At 45.1% G+C, this 16,434-nt stretch overlaps 1 protein-coding gene across 7 annotated transcripts in view; it reads right to left on the reverse strand.

Moving 5' to 3' along the window:
* LOC126187795 (glycerol kinase) overlaps positions 1-16,434 on the reverse strand; it is a 228,508-nt gene that overhangs the window by 12,404 nt on the left and 199,670 nt on the right. The gene's annotated exons all lie outside the window — the stretch shown is intronic.

Below are 16,434 nucleotides of genomic sequence, written 5' to 3' on the forward strand. Positions count from 1 at the left end.
AATATTAAGGCCACTACTGTTTTTGTATTACATTAATGATATGCCATGCCAGGTTGAGATAGATATCATCCTTTATGCAGATGATTTAACAGCTGCTGTAAAATCAATTAAGACTTAATGTGCCATATTAACCAGACACTTGGGGAAGTGGGGTAAAAAGCAATAATTTGATATTACACTTTGCAAAAACAGAAATTGTTCATTTCACCATGAAACGATTAACATGATGTATAAATGAAATTAGCTATATGGAAAAAGAATTGGACACTGCAAGCTATGTCAAATCCCTTGGTGTATTAATAAATAAAAATATGTTGTAGAATGATTATGTAGATAGCATTCTTAGTCGACTGAACGGTCTTGTGAATATCTTCTCTAGTATCACTGATGTAGCATTGAAAAACTGTGTATTAATCACATTCTTTCAGTAAGTAAGTATAGTATAATTTTCTGGGGGTCTGAGAAAATTAATGCGCTCAAAGCCTTTAAACTACAAAAGAAGATCACCCGAGCAATGGTGGGAGCTAAAAAGAATCAACACTGCAAACCTCTATTTGAAAAACTGGACCTAGAGTCCATTCCAAGCATGTAATAGATGAGATTCTCATTTTCACTGAGAGAAACCTACAACTTTCTGAGGACAACTGCTTCCCACCAGTATGAGACTAGATATGGGGCAAGTTACATGCTACCTATCCACAGACTCAAACTACACTCCTGGAAATTGAAATAAGAACACCATGAATTCATTGTCCCAGGAAGGGGAAACTTTATTGACACATTCCTGGGGTCAGATACATCACATGATCACACTGACAGAACCACAGGCACATAGACACAGGCAACAGCGCATGCACAATGTCGGCACTAGTACAGTGTATATCCACCTTTCGCAGCAATGCAGGCTGCTATTCTCCCATGGAGACGATCGTAGAGATGCTGGATGTAGTCCTGTGGAACGGCTTGCCATGCCATTTCCACCTGGCGCCTCAGTTGGACCAGCGTTCGTGCTGGACGTGCAGACCGCGTGAGACGACGCTTCATCCAGTCCCAAACATGCTCAATGGGGGACAGATCCGGAGATCTTGCTGGCCAGGGTAGTTGACTTATGCCTTCTAGATCACGTTGGATGGCACGGGATACATGCGGACGTGCATTGTCCTGTTGGAACAGCAAGTTCCCTTGCCGGTCTAGGAATGGTAGAACGATGGGTTCGATGATGGTTTGGATGTACCGTGCACTTTCAGTGTCCCCTCGACGATCACCAGTGGTGTACGGGCAGTGTAGGAGATCGCTCCCCACACCATGATGCCGGGTGTTGGCCCTATGTGCCTCGGTCGTATGCAGTCCTGATTGTGGCGCTCACCTGCACGGCGCCAAACATGCATACGACCATCATTGGCACCAAGGCAGAAGCGATCTCATCGCTGAAGACGACACGTCTCCATTCGTCCCTCCATTCATGCCTGTCGCGACACCACTGGAGGTGGGCTGCACGATGTTGGGGCGTGAGCGGAAGACGGCCTAACGGTGTGCGGGACCGTAGCCCAGCTTCATGGAGACGGTTGCGAATGGTCCTCGCCGATACCCCAGGAGCAACAGTGTCCCTAATTTGCTGGGAAGTGGCGGTGCGGTCCCCTACGGCATTGCGTAGGATCCTACGGTCTTGGCGTGCATCCGTGCGTCGCTGCGGTCCGGTCCCAGGTCGACGGGCACGTGCACCTTCCGCCGACCACTGGCGACAACATCGATGTACTGTGGAGACCTCACGCCCCACATGTTGAGCAATTCGGCGGTACGTCCACCCGGCCTCCCGCATGCCCACTATACGCCATCGCTCAAAGTCCGTCAACTGCACATACGGTTCACGTCCACGCTGTCGCGGCATGCTACCAGTGTTAAAGACTGCGATGGAGCTCCGTATGCCACGGCAAACTGGCTGACACTGACGGCGGCGGTGCACAAATGCTGCACAGCTAGCGCCATTCGACGGCCAACACCGCGGTTCCTGGTGTGTCCGCTGTGCCGTGCGTGTGATCATTGCTTGTACAGCCCTCTCGCAGTGTCCGGAGCAAGTATGGTGGGTCTGACACACCGGTGTCAATGTGTTCTTTTTTCCATTTCCAGGAGTGTATATGAAAAAACTCCACAGTACATAGCCATGAAATTTGTACATAAAATCTGTAAAGGGAAAAGTGATCCAGATATAAAAAAAATATTAAAGGAGACGCAGAAAAATATTTTAAAAGTAAATTCTACTGTAGAATGAGATTTTCACTCTGCAGCGGAGTTTATTGAAGTGTGAGTGATGGACAAAGTGCACAGACTACAAGTGCACATGGGTGCAACCATGACTTTATTGAAGTCACAAACAAGTGTGGATTTGGAATCTATGGCATTATTTCCGGTTACTCGATGTTTTATGACTTACAATAAGCAGCATATTACAATTTTTGGACCCTTTATACTGCCACTGTGTATAAAGCTGTGGTTTGCTCCCCGACTTTTTTAGTAGGGGATGATGATGACACTAAAAATTTGTTCATCTGAATGTTTTCAATGATTTTGGTTTTTCCATTTCACATATGCTGATCTCATTTCTGACCAGATACCTTAGCAGCAGTTAGATACTCTTATGTTCTGAGTTCCCATTTCTTTTCCCAGATTGTGCCATTAATTTTGAGGCCCACACTACCTGGAAATGGCCACGTTTTTTCTGTGAGCACCCTAATGCAGTGGCTTTGTGTCATAAAATGAAATTAGAATTGGACAGGTTGACACTGTTGGTGGTCACATAGCCTGTTATATCGCGTGAGTGGTCTACACCTGCTTGTGACTGTAAAAAAGCCAACTGGTCAGCTTCGCTTCTGTGGCAACTCAAAAGTTTTATTTAATGCTCAATCTATCATTGACACCTACCCTTTCGATCCAGATGAGTTATTAGCTAAACTTGACAGGGAACAGTTTTTCTCCAAAATTGATTTATATGAAGCCTGTTGACAGGTCGTGCTGGATGAGGATTCTAAATGACTCCTTGTGGTTAACACACCCTTCGGGCTGTACCAATATCAGCACCTACTATTTGGTCTAGCGCACCAGCGATTTTTCAGCATTTTATGGAACAACTGATGATGTCCATTCTGGGGTGCATCGACTATCGTGATGATGTTGTCATGATAGGTGCATCCATGTAACAGCAATTACATAACTTACATACCTTGTTCACAGTCTTACATACGGCAGGGTTGAAATGCAACTTCGCCAAGTAACACTTTTTTCAGCCATTCATTGTGTCTTAAGGGTATCAGGTTTCTCAGGATAATGTTAAGTCTTTATGTCATCATGTTGCTGTGGTCACAGGTCTGTCTTGTCCGACAAATGATAAAGAACTTCAAGCATTTTAGGTGAAATTGCTTACTGTCACAAATTTATTCTGGATGTGGCCACATTGGCCCATCCCCTCCATAAGTTGCTCCCTAAGAATGTTCCTTTTCAGTGTACACTGGCCATCGAGTGAGTTCACGCTTTTGAATTCTAAATTACATTCTACTCCTTGTTTGGCTACTTTCCACCCTGGTGACCACACAATTTTGACTACAGACACCTCTTAGTATGGACTCAGGGCCGTTCTCGCACATCGACATGAGGATGGTCCAAATATCAGATAGCTTATGCATCAAAAACACTCAACTCTGCTCAGCAGCACTACTCCTGATTTGTAAAGAAAGTGCTAGCTATTGTAGACATCCTCAAAAAGTTTAATGTATTCTTGTATGGGTCTAAGTTCCGCTTCATTACTGATCACAAACTCTTGGTTTCATTGTTTAATCCTTCTGCTTCATTGATCGACAAAGCAGCACTTTACCTCCAGCACTGGGCCTTGTCTCTGCCTCGCTGCAACATTTTCAGTCTATCCCACAGCATGCCAATGCAGATGCACTGTCATAGCATCTGATGGGGCTGGATCCTACTTTTGATCAGGATAAACTCCTTTGTTTTCACTTAGATGTTAGTTGTTGTTGTTGTGGTCTTCAGTCCTGAGACTGGTTTGATGCAGCTCTCCCTGCTACTCTATCCTGTGCAAGCTTCTTCATCTCCCAGTACCTACTGCAACCTACATCCTTCTGAATCTGCTTAGTGTATTCATCTCTTGGTCTCCCCCTACGATTTTTACCCTCCACGCTGCCCTCCAATACTAAATTGGTGATCCCTTTATGCCTCAGAACATGTCCTACCAACCGATCCCTTCTTCTGGTCAAGTTGTGCCACAAAATTCTCTTCTCCCCAATCCTATTCAATACTTCCTCATTAGTTATGTGATCTACCCATCTAATCTTCAGCATTCTTCTGTAGCACCGCATTTCGAAAGCTTCTATTCTCTTCTTGTCTAAACTATTTACCGTGCATGTATCACTTCCATACATGGCTACACTCCATACAAATACTTTCAGAAATGACTTCCTGACACTTAAATCTATACTCGATGTTAGCAAATTTCTGTTCTTCAGAAACGCTTTCCTTCCCATTGCCAGTCTACATTTTATATCCTCTCTACTTCGACCATCATCAGTTATTTTGCTCCCCAAATAGCAAAACTCCTTTACTACTTTAAGTGCCTCATTTCCTAATCTAATACCCTCAACATCACCTGACTTAATTTGACTACATTCCATTATCCTCGTTTTGCTTTTGTTGATGTTCATCTTATATCCTCCCTTCAAGACACTATCCATTCCGTTCAACTGCTCTTCCAAGTCCTTTGCTGTCTCCGACAGAATTACAATGTCATCGGCGAACCTTAAAGTTTTTATTTCTTCTCCATAGATTTTAATACCTACTCCAAATTTTTCTTTTGTTTCCTTTACTGCTTGCTCAATATACAGATTGAATAACATCGGGGAGAGGCTACAACCCTGTCTTACTCCCTTCCCAACCACTGCTTCCCTTTCATGTCCCTCGACTCTTATAACTGCCATCTGCTTTCTGTACAAATTGTAAATGGCCTTTCGCTCCCTGTATTTTACCCCTTGCCACCTTCAGAATTTGAAAGAGAGTATTCCAGTCAACATTGTCAAAAGCTTTCTCTAAGTCTACAAATGCTAGAAACGTAGGTTTGCCTTTCCTTAATCTTTCTTCTAAGATAAGTCGTAAGGTCAGTATTGCCTCACGTGTTCCAGTATTTCTACAGAATCCAAACTGATCTTCCCCGAGGTCGGCTTCTACTAGCTTTTCAATTCGTCCGTAAAGAATTCGTTTTAGTATTTTGCAGCTGTGGCTTATTAAACTGATTGTTCGGTAATTTTCACATCTGTCAACACCTGCTTTCTTTGGGATTGGAATTATTATATTCTTCTTGAAGTCTGATGGTATTTTGCCTGTTTCATACATCTTGCTCACCAGATGGTAGAGTTTTGTCAGGACTGGCTCTCCCAAGGCCGTCAGTAGTTCCAATGGAATGTTGTCTACTCCGGGGGCCTTGTTTCGACTCAGGACTTTCAGTGCTCTGTCAAACTCTTCACGCAATATCGTATCTTCCATTTCATCTTCATCTACATCCTCTTCCATTTCCATAATATTGTCCTCAAGTACACCGCCCTTGTATAGACACTCTATATACTCCTTCCACCTTTCTGCTTTCCCTTCTTTGCTTAGAACTGGGTTTCCATCTGAACTCTTGATGTTCATACAAGTGGTTCTCTTATCTCCAAAGGTCTCTTTAATTTTCCTGTAGGCAGTATCTATCTTACCCCTAGTGAGATAAGCCTCTACATCCTTACATTTGTCCTCTAGCCATCCCTGCTTAGCCATTTTGCACTTCCTGTCGATCTCATTTTTGAGACGTTTGTATTCCTTTTTGCCTGCTTCATTTACTGCATTTTTATATTTTCTCCTTTCATCAATTAAATTCAATATTTCTTCTGTTACCCAAGGATTTCTGCTAGCCCTCGTCTTTTTACCTACTTGATCCTCTGCTGCCTTCACTACTTCATCCCTCAAAGCTACCCATTCTTCTTCTACTGTATTTCTTTCCCCCGTTCCTGTCAATTGTTTCCTTATGCTCTCCCTGAAACTCTCTACAACCTCTGGTTCTTTCAGTTTATCCAGGTCCCATCTCCTTGAATTCCCACCTTTTTGCAGTTTCTTCAGTTTTAATCTACAGGTCATAACCAATAGATTGTGGTCAGAATCCACATCTGCCCCTGGAAATGTCTTACAATTTAAAACCTGGTTCCTAAATCTCTGTCTTACCATTATATAATCTATCTGATACCTTTTAGTGTCTCCAGGGTTCTTCCATGTATACAACCTTCTATCATGATTCTTAAACCAAGTGTTAGCTATTATTAAGTTGTGCTCTGTGCAAAATTCTACCAGGCGGCTTCCTCTTTCATTTCTTAGCCCCAATCCATATTCACCTACTATGTTTCCTTCTCTCCCTTTTACTACACTCGAATTCCAGTCACCCATGACTATTAAATTTTCGTCTCCCTTCACTATCTGAATAATTTCTTTTATTTCATCATACATTTCTTCAATTTCTTCGTCATCTGCAGAGCTAGTTGGCATATAAACTTGTACTACTGTAGTAGGTGTGGGCTTCGTATCTATCTTGGCCACAATAATGCGTTCACTATGCTGTTTGTAGTAGCTTACCCGCATTCCTATTTTCCTATTCCTTATTAAACCTACTCCTGCATTACCCCTATTTGACTTTGTGTTTATAGCCCTGTAGTCACCTGACCAGAAGTCTTGTTCCTCCTGCCACCGAACTTCACTAATTCCCACTATATCTAACTTTAACCTATCCATTTCCCTTTTTAAATTTTCTAACCTACCTGCCCGATTAAGGGATATGACATTCCACGCTCCGATCCGTAGAACGCCAGTTTTCTTTCTCCTGATAACAACATCCTCTTGAGTAGTCCCCGCCCGGAGATCCAAATGGGGGACTATTTTACCTCCGGAATATTTTACCCAAGAGGACGCCATCATCATTTAATCATACAGTAAAGCTGCATGCCCTCGGGAAAAATTACGGCCATAGTTTCCCCTTGCTTTCAGCCGTTCGCAGTACCAGCACAGCAAGGCCGTTTTGGTTATTGTTACAAGGCCAGATCAGTCAATCATCCAGACTGTTGCCCTTGCAACTACTGAAAAGGCTGCGCCCCTCTTCAGGAACCACATGTTTGTCTGGCCTCTCAACAGATACCCCTCCGTTGTGGTTGTACCTACGGTACGGCTATCTGTATCGCTGAGGCATGCAAGCCTCCCCACCAACGGCAAGGTCCATGGTTCATGGGGGGCTTAGATGTTAAAGCACAACATACAGTGGAAGGGTTACCTATTACTGGTATCTGGATCACAGGTAGTGTCACTGCCAATCCGGTTTTACATCAAGTTGTTCACCTCGGTTCAGTATGGTTGGCCAGACAGGCCTTTGGGCAGGGCCTCTGATCCTCTAAGTAACTATTTTGCTCTCTACCACCACCTTTCTGTTTTTGATGGTGTTGTTCTCCCAGCTAAGGACAGGCTGTCACCTAGTGTTGTGATCCCAATGTGCTTCAGATCCAACATCAAGGACATTTCGGGGGGGGGGGGGGGGGGGGGGGTGTCTCGCATACTAAGTTGCTGGTCCATTAGCAGGTGTCTTGGCCTGGCACCAACAGTGCCATTGTCCGTATTCTTGCGGCCTGCTCTCAGTGTGCTGTACAATGTGTGGTGCTGTGGGCAACACTCTCTGTGTGGACTGCACCACGGCATCTGTGAGAATGTGATCATGCTGATTTTGTGGGACCCTTCCTACATTCTTAGTGGTTGTTGGCAGTCAATGCTTTCTCCACATTTCCATATGTTTCCACTGTCCCTTGACATCAGCTGCGGCTACAATCCAGGCGAGCTCCAAAGTTTTTTCTAGTGAAGGATAAAGGTCCACAGTTTGTGTCTCAGACCTTCCATGATTTCTGCGACTGTCAAGGTGCTATATGACTGCTTCAAATTTTCACACCAATCTAATGGTGAGGCAGAATGTCTCATTCGCACATTCAAGGTTCAAATGTAGAAGAACATCATGGACTCCTCCATAGACAATGTCTTAACACACTTCTTGAGTTTATACTGGTTTACACCAGTGGGGGATTGGACTCTGGCTAAGACACTCCATTGTCACCAGCCTCACACTCTCTTGGATCTGCTTATGCCACCCCACCAATGCCTGTAGGGTGCAGCCCTCATTGTGGCTGGCTCCTGATTTTGGCATTTGGGCTCGGGGGTTTGGATGCCCACTGAAATGGATTCTTCCCATGGTCCACAGCTGCTGTGGCTGCTGCCTCTGCGTGGCATGCACTAGTGATGGGCTGGTAGCATTTCAGCATAACTACCTGCATCCTTGCGCCATGGCGAGGGCCAGAATTCTCACTGTCGATGCTTCCACCACCTCCCTCAGTGCTTGTACCAGCCACATGGGATGCCCCTGCTGCCCTCCTTGTGGATTTCACTGCCTCGTGCCTCTTCTTGGGGTCCAGCCCGCCAGCACCAATGTTCAGTGTCCCTGGCACCCTCGATTGAGTTGCTAGCACCTTTGCCGTCAACACAGTTCTGTCACTTGTCCTCTCTCATGGTAGCTTGTGGGGGAGCAGCCACTGTGCATGTGTCCATGGCAGCACACCTTCCACCCCTACTCACTGGTTCTGGCCGGAATCTCCATCTGTCATCTCTGTCCTTCCCTGCGACATCCACCACAGAGGCCACAGATGCATAAACAGTTGCCCCCATGTGTACATTATTGGAGTGCCATTTCCACAAGGCGGAGGAGTGCTGTAAACCTTTATGTAATACTTGTCCACATGCCATGGCACCAGGCTGCCAGCATGCTACACTTAGAATATTCCACCTACGGCACCTTTACAGGCCGGTCATCAGAGGCTGCCTGCAGTAGTCCACAAGACTCGTGCACAAAGTACGGCATCTGCTGCTCCATCTACCTGAGCCTTCCTCTTTATAAGTGCTGTACAGCAGCCAATTGCTCTCATATTTTATTGTTACTTATTGTCAGCAAGTGCTTGTATCAGTATCTGTATTGTTTCTTTGTTGTATTTATGTTGATGTTCTCAACTGTTGTTCACTTGTATGTGGAAGAAGAATAAACTTTGGTTCATTGTGGCCAAACCGTTGTTTGTGTCTTACATTATGACAGACACCTCAGACTATGGTGACCGAAATGTGATATGATCAGGAATGTCTTTGACAACTGGCCACTTGGCCGAGGTGTTGATAGCAGGTCACCAAATGTAAACAGTAGGACTACAACAAGAGGATGGACAAAAGAGATGGTGCAGTGGAATAACAAGTCAGTAACTAACATTGACAACCTAAGACATAGCGAGTTCAGTCCCAAGGCAATGATATGCAACAAGATCAACACCAGAGTACAATGAAGTCACAACTGACTGACAGTCTGACTGACTGAGCTGCTGTGCTACTGGCAATAAAGCACAACTTTGAGTGCTAATAGGCTCACCAGATGGGCATGGCTCTATAGCTAGTGTTGCAGCTGCAACAGTATTGCTTGCAGCTTGAAGCAGTGTTACCTAAAGGTTGGCCTTGCCTTAGTGTGGGATTTCAAACTCCCTGAGCTGGGATACCAGACACTCTCAAGGTGATTGCATATCAGGGAATGTATAACAGTTGATGTGAAATACTCACTGGCAGGTCACCACTGGTACACCTACTGAACTCCACTTTTTTTTAGACTTGCCCAGATGAGCTGAGACAAAAGTGCAAAGCGTGTTGTTTAAATTAAATGACAGAGTAATGCCTAAAAGACAGTTCGTATGTTTGTGACCAATGGAGCATGTTAAACAAACACTTTCAAATTTCACATTCCCACACATTCTAATAATAAATCTAGAGGAAATAAATACTAAAAATGAAAGTATTGAAGAAAATAGTGAAAGTATTATCTGGGAATGTAAACATCCTAACTAAAAGAGATAATAATAGAGGATTAACTGAAAAAGAGACAATAATAATAAGAAAACTAGCTGAACACAAGAATACTAACTAGCTTTCTGGAGGCAAAATTGGTAGGAATTACTTCAGCTAACTAATGATAGGAAAAGTCTTACAGAAACAGTAGAAGACTTGAATAGTTAACATGAAACTGCTGTCTTGTCTGGGTTCTTGAATCCAGGCAGTTCCTTACTTGTTTATATAATGGGTTCATGTATCATTCCTTCACTGATAAAACTGACACTGCTAGAGGCAGCAATCTTGATATATCGATGATACATTGGAGGCTCAGTTTTCTTAGGCAGCTATATCAATGGAACCTCTATAGGGATTTACCCATCTACATATGGTTCTTCTAAGTCTGTTGGACTATTTCATATATAAGAACAGTGTTCCTCTTTGCCACCATCTTTGTCAGTGTTATTAATATCAGTACTTCCACTGTTAAGAGCCATTACATTGCTCATTATACACAGATAATATTATTGTATTTTGCTGTTCTTCCAATCCTGCAGACAGGCTGCATCAGTTGCAGCTACGAGGTTGGAGAAGTGGGCAGTTCATGACTTCTAGTTCTTGATGAAGAAGGATTTGTGGTCCTATTACAACCATGTTGACATATCTTCTTCTATTTGCCTGTTCTGTGACTGAGACACACCATTCTGAGGATGACAAGATTCAGTGATGTTTCTGGGTCTGTTCTCCAACCATAAACTTATATGGTTACCACCCCTCAGAGAGTAAAAGCTAGACGCTCTATAACATTTAATGTTGTGCTTAAGCCAAAGTATCAGAGGGCAGATTATATTTGCTCAAATTCCACAATACTTTCATGCAATTTGGACTAGGTTATCAGTGCCATCTACACTCCTGGAAATTGAAATAAGGACACTGTGAATTCATTGTCCCAGGAAGGGGGATTTTATTTATTTATTGACACATTCCTGGGGTCAGATACATCACATGATCACACTGACAGAACCACAGGCACATAGACACAGGCAACAGAGCATGCACAATGTCGGCACTAGTACAGTGTATATCCACCTTTCGCAGCAATGCAGGCTGCTATTCTCCCATGGAGACGATCGTAGAGATGCTGGATGTAGTCCTGTGGAACGGCTTGCCATGCCATTTCCACCTGGCGCCTCAGTTGGACCAGCGTTCGTGCTGGACGTGCAGACCACGTGAGACGACGCTTCATCCAGTCCCAAACATGCTCAATGGGGGACAGATCCGGAGATCTTGCTGGCCAGGGTAGTTGACTTACACCTTCTAGAGCACGTTGGGTGGCACGGGATACATGCGGACGTGCATTGTCCTGTTGGAACAGCAAGTTCCCTTGCCTGTCTAGGAATGGTAGAACGATGGTTTCGATGACGGTTTGGATGTACCGTGCACTATTCAGTGTCCCCTCGACAATCACCAGTGGTGTACGGCCAGTGTAGGAGATCGCTCCCCACACCATGATGCCGGGTGTTGGCCCTGTGTGCCTCGGTCGTATGCAGTCCTGATTGTGGCGCTCACCTGCACGGCGCCAAACACACATACGACCATCATTGGCACCAAGGCAGAAGCGAAGACGACACGTCTCCATTCGTCCCTCCATTCATGCCTGTCGCGACACCACTGGAGGCGGGCTGCACGATGTTGGGGCGTGAGCGGAAGACGGCCTAATGGTGTGCGGGACCGTAGCCCAGCTTCATGGAGGCAGTTGCGAATGGTCCTCGCCGATACCCCAGGAGCAACAGTGTCCCTAATTTGCTGGGAAGTGGCGGTGCGGTCCCCTACGGCACTGCATAGGATCCTACGGTCTTGGCGTGCATCCGTGCGTCGCTGCGGTCCGTTCCCAGGTCGACGGGCACTTGCACCTTCCGCCGACCACTGGCGGCAACATCGATGTACTGTGGAGACCTCACGCCCCACGTGTTGAGCAATTCGGCGGTACGTCCACCCGGCCTCCCGCATGCCCACTATACGCCCTCACTCAAAGTCCGTCAACTGCACATACGGTTCACGTCCACGCTGTCGCGGCATGCTACCAGTGTTAAAGACTGCGATGGAGCTCCGTATGTCACGGCAAACTGGCTGACACTGACGGCGGCGGTGCACAAATGCTGCACAGCTAGCGCCATTCGACGGCCAACACCGCAGTTCCTGGTGTGTCCGCTGTGCCGTGCGTGTGATCATTGCTTGTACAGCCCTCTCACAGTGTCCGGAGCAAGTATGGTGGGTCTGACACACCGGTGTCAATGTGTTCTTATTTCCATTTCCAGGAGTGTATATGGGTCAACTACACTTATATGCCTATCATCATCCCACTACCCATAATGAAACAATTAGCTGACCACAGGGGCCTCTAGTATCAGTCCTATAGCCAGTTTCTATGCTGAAGCTAGTGAGTTGCTTCGGTACTGCAGAGGGCACTTAATTTCCTCTCAATTTCTTGTCTTACCCATGGTGATCAGTGGGCCACCTGCTTAATCACTGACCCATGCAAGGGTATTTAATAACCCACCTGAATACCACAAAGCCATTCAGAAATTGCATGAAGCATCGCCTTGTGGCACAATGTAAGGACCAACTGCCAGTTATTACTCTGGGGTAGAATCAAATGCCTCCTTTGATGCTGGACAGGGACAGCAGAACAATACTCTTGCACACACTTCTTGCAATTCTGTATGCATGCTACAAGGCATTTTTAACACCCTTGTTGAGCATGCTCATCAAAACTGTCCCACAATAAGCTTGTGCGGCACCTGATGGGACATCCTCTAGTCTGCTCTCTTTACCCACAGTGGTAACAGTTGGAAGTAGTATAGGGCTACCATTGTACACCAATCATCCCATTTTGTTGCTGAATAACAGAAACTCATAACAAACAATCATAACATAACAAACTGGCTTTCTTCATTGCAAATAAGCATGAATTCCACAAACACTAATCATACAAAATGCAACTCAGGCTCTTCATTCATGGTATACTAAGAATCATAGGTTGAGGTAACCAAGTGGTGGCATGAATAAGGGGTTCTTAAATTCTGCTTTATACAAAACACAATGTATTTCTTTTTCTATTTCCAGACATGTTTCAGCACTTATATGTCATCATCTGTGGGTCTTGATTCGAACACACAAAGTTCATGGCTGTTTTCTGACTTTGAGCCTAAAAACTATAACATGTGCATTTTATTTTATTTTACTTCAATTGTGCACTTGAAACTACAGTACCTGTGGAAGTGAATTTCTACAGGCTGGGTTGTTTATATGCCTTTTATCATTTGACAGCACGTCACCTGCAAAGTAGCTGTGAAGATGGCATGCTGCCAAACAGTAAAGGGCAAATAAACAAACCACCTGTAGAACTCCATTTCCACAAGTAAAATAGTTTCAGGTTAGTCACCATTGTAGAAATGTCCCCAAACATAAATCCACAAGATGACCATAAGAGAAAGAAACAGACCTTAGAAATGAAATTTAGAATTACTGAAAAATGCAGACATGGTATGAGCGCTTCTGATTTAGCACACACATACAATTTGTCTACATCAACTATTTGCGCTGTCCTCAAGAACAAGGAAAAGATGAAGGAGATAGATAGAGTACAGCGAAGCTGCCAGCTCCAACACAAGGCAGCAGAGAACTTCATCAGCTACTTCAGGATGCTTGTAAATTCTGAGGATTATCTGCCACAATAGGTTTTTAATTGTGATGAAATGGGTCTATTTTGGAAAAAGATGCCGAAGTGTACCTTTATAAAAGTAGAGGAGAATACTTTGCCCGATCACAAGCCAATGAATGACCATCTACCACTGCTGTTCTGTGCCAATGCAAGTGGTGATTTGAAAATTAAACTGCTGCTTGTTTACCATTCAGAATCTCCATGAGCCTTCAAGAAGTGAACAGTCCAGAAGAACAGGTTGAATGTGCTGTGGAGGTCCAACAACAAGGCTTGGTGACATGTGACCTTTTTTGTGATTTGATCAATTAAGTGTCTGGTCCTTTGGTGACAAAATATTTGCTTCAGATGAATCTGCCACTCCATGTCTTGCTTGTTATAGACAATGCTGCTGTCCATTCTCCAAGACTACAAGACCACTTCCTAGAAGAATTTCAGTTCATCAAGATCCAATTTCTGCCTCCCAATACCACTCTGTTACTCCAGCCTATGGACCAACAGATTATTTCTAGCTTTAAGAAGCTCTACACAAAAGGACTCTTTCAGCATTGCCTTCAGTTGACTGAAGTTACTCGCAGAGAGTTTTGGAAATATCACTTCAACATTGTTGCCTGCATCCAGATGGTCAGAAAGGCATGGGAAGGGGTTACCAAGAGAACTCTCATTTCTGCCTCAAAGAAGCTCTGACTGGAGTGCATTGTGGAATGTGACTCTCTGGCATTTGAGTCAGTACCTGTGGTGCCTGCAGTCAATGAGATTGTCTCCTTGGCCAAGAGCATGGAACTAGAAGTGGATAGCAATGACTTCGCTGAGCTTATGGAAATCATAGCCAATAAATGACCACCGAAGAGCTTATGGAGCTATAGTGTGTTTCACGGCAGGAAGTTGTGGAGAGTTCTTCGGAGGAGGAGGAGGAGGAGGAGGAGGAGGCTGTAACAACAAAGTAGCAATCTTCTGATGCAATAAGAGAAATTATGAAAGCATGGTAATAGGTTGCATCATACATTGTAAATCATCACCCTAATGAAGCAGTGGCTATGTGTGCTACAAATTTATTTGACAGTAACTTAACAATGGAAAATCCAGGAAGGAATGTACAATATTATGAAAAGGATAGTTCCTACTCACCATATAGTAGAGATGCTGAGTTGCAGATAGGCACAACAAAAAGACGTCACAAAATAAGCTTTCAGCCATAGACAAGACACACACACACACACACACACACACACACACACACACACACACACACACACAGACAGACAGACACACACAACTCACACACATATGACTGCAGTCTCTGGCAGCTGACAGAGACTAAAGTCATTTGGTGTGAATTGTGTTTGCACTCGCGCACAAACACCCTGGTGTGTGTGTGTGTGTGTGTGTGTGTGTGTGTGTGTGTGTGTGGCGCGCGCACGCATGCGCGCGTGTGTGAGCTATTTTTGCCAAAGGCCTTGCTGTATCGCATTTTTGCCAAGTGTCAAAGCATTGGCAGAAACAAATGACTATAGACAGCATCCTAGTAAAAAAGAATTAGTTATGTATCATGAATAATAAAGTACATAATAAGGTATGTATTATTTTCTTTGAGTAAATGGCATGAATAAGATAAACTTTTAGAACTTTTGCTGCATGGAATGCATTATTGTATTTTACATTAATTTATATGGGATAAATTATTTCATTTAATGAGTGTTTCACATTACAATTAAGATTCTGGAATGAATTATGCTAATTGTCAAAGTTCCACTGTACTGCTATATGTTTATTTTTAATCCCTTTTCTGCTTGCAGTAGAGGACTCAGGTTGCCATGTAAATACACTCCTGGAAATGGAAAAAAGAACACATTGACACCAGTGTGTCAGACCCACCATACTTGCTCCGGACACTGCGAGAGGGCTGTACAAGCAATGATCCCACGCACGGCACAGCGGACACACCAGGAACCGCGGTGTTGGCCGTCGAATGGCGCTAGCTGCGCAGCATTTGTGCACCGCCGCCGTCAGTGTCAGCCAGTTTGCCATGGCATACGGAGCTCCATCGCAGTCTTTAACACTGGTAGCATGCCGCGACAGCGTGGACGTGAACCGTATGTGCAGTTGACGGACTTTGAGCGAGGGCGTATAGTGGGCATGCGGGAGGCCGGGTGGACGTACCGCCGAATTGCTCAACACATGGGGCGTGAGGTCTCCACAGTACATCGATGTTGTCGCCAGTGGTCGGCGGAAGGTGCACGTGCCCGTCGACCTGGGACTGGACCGCAGCAACGCACGGATGCACGCCAAGACCGTAGGATCCTACGCAGTGCCGTAGGGGACCGCACCGCCACTTCCCAGCAAATTAGGGACACTGTTACTCCTGGGGTATCAGCGAGGACCATTTGCAACCGTCTCCATGAAGCTGGGCTACGGTCCCACACACCGTTAGGCCGTCTTCCGCTCACACCCCAACATCGTGCAGCCCACCTCCAGTGGTGTCGCGACAGGCGTGAATGGAGGGACGAATGGAGACGTGTCGTCTTCAGCGATGAGAGTCGCTTCTGCCTTGGTGCCAATGATGGTCGTATGCGTGTTTGGCGCCGTGCAGGTGAGCGCCACAATCAGGACTGCATACGACCGAGGCACACAGGGCCAACACCCGGCATCATGGTGTGGGGAGCGATCTCCTACACTGGCCGTACACCACTGGTGATCGTCGAGGGGACACTGAATAGTGCACGGTACATCCAAACCGTCATCGAACC

The sequence above is a fragment of the Schistocerca cancellata genome, chromosome 5, assembly GCF_023864275.1.
Source record: "Schistocerca cancellata isolate TAMUIC-IGC-003103 chromosome 5, iqSchCanc2.1, whole genome shotgun sequence".
Taxonomy (NCBI): Eukaryota; Metazoa; Arthropoda; class Insecta; order Orthoptera; family Acrididae; genus Schistocerca; species Schistocerca cancellata.